Source organism: Pelobates fuscus, chromosome 12, assembly GCF_036172605.1.
Source record: "Pelobates fuscus isolate aPelFus1 chromosome 12, aPelFus1.pri, whole genome shotgun sequence".
In the NCBI taxonomy this organism is placed as follows: Eukaryota; Metazoa; Chordata; class Amphibia; order Anura; family Pelobatidae; genus Pelobates; species Pelobates fuscus.
In genome coordinates this window covers 21,750,017-21,754,255 of record NC_086328.1, presented here as the reverse complement: position 1 = coordinate 21,754,255, position 4,239 = coordinate 21,750,017, and positions in this window count along the sequence as shown.

Genomic DNA, 4,239 nt, shown 5'->3' with positions numbered 1-4,239 from the left:
AGACCCTCGTATACTATAATCCAGAATGCCATGGACTTTAATTTAGATATCTCTGCTTTAACCTGAACCCTTATTGCAGCGCTGGGGGAGCCCCAATGAACGACAAACACACAGGTGGTACGTTCATATAGACTGCCCAAAATTTTAATGCGTAGCAACATTATAAAGTGTATGTCTAGGTGCGTGATGTAACTTTGTACCAATCAAGAAATAACACATTTACAAAGCATTACGTCTTGCGAGCCATAACGCCAGCCCATCATTCCCTAACCGGCATTATTTTATCTCTGTAAAAGACGTGAATTCTCAGTTATTTGCTTTGTTCAGCCAAAAATGAGTTTGCTTGAAAAGAACAGAAAGTACGAACAATGTCCTTGAATGGTTAGAGGTGCCAATTAGTATAAAACAAAGAAAGGGAACATCGCCTAAACATGGGTGTATCTTAATATAATATAATTCAATCCCATCACACTCCGAGCGGCGACGATCAGGGGTCTTTGAAAAATAAGCTAAGACGCCAGAAGGTGACAGAGCAGCCTCAATGCTTTATGTAGAAGAAGACACGATTCAGAGGGTCATGAGCGAGTTGGTGGAGGAAACCTTTATGCATTGTATCAGAAAGAAATGAGTCATATGGGGGTAAGTTCTCTTGGTCAATGGAGCTTTGTTTCTGTGTCTATAGATATAAAATATAAATAGAATTTAATAGTTAATTTTTGTCTTTACATTCCATTCTATCCCCAAGACAGCGATGGGAGATGGAGGGCTAGGCCTTATACAACGGAATGATTACTTGGAGATTCACTCATATTTTACAATTTTACAAGTAAACTTGTTTACTCCCCCCACTCCCCCTCATCATATTGAGATGTTGCAAATATAGTGCAATTTAAATTTTCATGTTTTTTGGCTATATATATATATTTCATTTATATGTTCTCTTGAAACTGGCACTTCAATGTGATAGCATGGGGACACTGTTAACCCCTAAAGCACGTCAGCAAGATAAACTACTTTAGGGATTGTGAGTGTCTTTTAATACACACTCTTCCATTGAAACACGGTATCTAACTGCTAAAGGGACTCTATAGGTACCCAGACCACTTAATCTAAAGTTTAACCCTACAGTAATATTTTCATTGCAGGGCTAACCAGCGCTTGTGCAAGATAGTGACATCAAACTCCACTATTTTAATCAGATGCTCTTAGAGAGGCCATCTGACTGCCACAGCGTGGCCTATTGCTGCACATGTGCACTAGCCTCCCAATGCTTTCCTATGGGAAAAGCATTGGATTGGCTGAGATCATCAGTCTTTTACATTTGTTCTCCCCTTGATATGTCCTCTGGGACCCTCAGACCTTTATGGGTCATTAACATTTTTACGTAATGTGACACTTGTGGCGGAACCAACCCCGCCACTGGCCACTGGAGGAGCCTGGTCACCCGCCTCCTGCCGCTGGACTATGGCCCCATGTTAAAAACCTTTTATTTTCCCTGCAGAAAGGCCTTTCTTCTTGGGCGTTCGGTAGATTGAATCTACCGAACAAACTACCAACCGATCGACCACCTGGGAACTGGAGTGTGCCGTAAATTAACCGCAGGTTAATCGATGAACGCTGGGTGGCCTTTGTTCGTTTGCCGAACACGTGGCAGCGGCCATTTTAAACTCGCAAACGGCCAGCGGTTTTCAGCTCCAAATCTATGGAACTCAAAACGGACACTTATTTGCACAAACACCGCTAAGCCGCCGACTTCCCTTCTCCTGCAAAGAAACGAACACCGGTTCATTCGGAACTTTCATTATGTGAACAATGTTACCCCAGATAGTTATGCCATGGAGCCCATTCGTATACCGAAAGACTGTATGAAAGACTTTGGCTCCATGGCGATTGAACTATGTGTATGTGATCTGAGCGCCATTCGGTAATAATGTGCACTCAGATCTAAGCTATCTGGGGATATGTTGAATGTATATGTTTTGTGTAATATTTGCAACATTGTATATTTTTCTGTCTTTTTGGTAACATGTGCTTGATGGAGTTTGCCTCTGTCCTTGGAGATAATTGGATTACTTCCCAATTATCTCCAGGACAGAGAGGAGGGATTGCAATGCATTGTGGGATTTGTTTAAATGTGTAAACTTGTGATTGGTCCTTTTACCCTTTGTGTCCCAGTTTCCCATCTGGTCCCCTAGGGGAGTGTCCACCAGCTGGGAGACCTGCATAAATGCAGGTAGCCCCAGTAAATCAGTTTTGCTTGATCCTCAAACAAAGTGTCGTCTTGTTCTTGGGGGGAATTGGATTGTATTCTGTTACAGTGCGACTGCCAGGAGTGTAAACTGTTCGTATGGTTTTTCCTGTTCGGCTGTTTAACAGCATTCGTGTGTTTCCTGTTCGGGAGTTGGAGGATTCGTATGGTACCAGTTCGGGAGTTGGAGAATTTGTGTTTTTGCAGTTCGGGAGATTGGGGATTGCAGTAGCTGCCTGTGCATCTGAAAGGGGAATATTGCCTAAACGTTTTTTAACCTCGTGTGCAAAACGGTCCCTTACAACACTACTCGAAGTCGCACCCCAAACGGAGCCCCCCCCTTAAAGGGACACAGCTCCATGAAGTGGTCTGGGTGCTAGGTCCCTCAGGTTTTAACCCTTCAGATGCAAACATAGCAATTTCAGAGAAACTGCTATGTTTACATTTGGGGTCAAGCCAGCCTCTAGTGGCTGTCTTCCTGACAGCCACTAGAAGCGCATCTGCGACGCTTGCCTCCATCGCGCAGAGCGTCCATAGGAAAGCATTGAGAAATGCTTTCCTATGGACACTTTGAATGTGCGCGTGGCACTTGCCGCGCATGCACATTCGGCTCCTGTGACGTCGGACGGGGGAGCTGACGTCGGAGTGGTCGGAGAGGGAGCCCGGCGCTGGATTAAGGTAAGCTGCTGAAGGGGCTTTAACCCCTTCATCGCCACGTGAGGTGGACACTGAGGGTGGGGGCACCCTCAGGGCACTATAGTGTCAGGAAAACCGTTTTGTTTTCCTGACACTATAGTGATCCTTTAAGTTCCAGGGTTATGGCGCTTACTTAATTCTCCCTTGGGCTCGTCTGCGCTCCTGCTGTAAATTAATATTAAAACTCAGCCCAATAATGCTGGTTGGTAATTGCCACATACTATACTCTCCGGCAATAGGGATTCTGGAAGTCAATTTCCATTATTACCATTATTAAGCAGACCTCCAGAGGTGCTCATAGTGCTTGTGAATTAGAGCACACTACATCTTAGTTTGTATTACTGTTATTGATCCCCTTACCTTCAATCGATGATATCTATAATCTCTTATGCAGGTTACCTCGTGTTTATACCACAAGTAACAATATACAAATTGGATGTTTATGCTAGACAAAAATGTTAGCTTCCTCTCTAATGCGTATATATATGTTTGTCTATGTTTACTATGCTGTTCTACCACACCTGCAAAAATAAAGAATTATAAAAAATAAAAAAAACTACGAAATTTCTAACGCTTCTACCCACAGACCTTACACATACATGTACTTCAAAAGCCTATGCTAAAAAAATATGTCCCTGTCAATATGCCCTTCACAAATGTGCAACATTATGCAAATGTACCACAAGTAATTGCCAAAACAAATAAATGTTTTTCACTATGAAAATGTGTCTAAAAAATGAATAAATATTATATTATTAGTAAATATTATATTATTCCCCATGCTGTTAGTAAATATTATATTATTAGTAAATATTATATTATTCCCCATGCTGTTAGTAAATATTATATTATTAGTAAATATTATATTATTCCCCATGATGTTTGTAAATATTATATTGTTAGTAAATATTATATTATTTCCCATGCTGTTAGTAAATATTATATTATTAGTAAATATTATATTATTCCCCATGATGTTAGTAAATATTATATTAATAGTAAATATTATATTATTTCCCATGCTGTTAGTAAATATTATATTATTAGTAAATATTATATTATTTCCCATGCTGTTTGTAAATATTATATTATTAGTAAATATTATATTATTCCCCATGCTGTTAGTAAATATTATATTATTAGTAAATATTATATTATTCCCCGTGCTGTTAGTAAATATTATATTATTAGTAAATATTATATTATTAGCCATGCTGTTAGTAAATATTATATTATTAGTAAATATTATATTATTCCCCGTGCTGTTAGTAAATATTATATTATTAGTAAATATT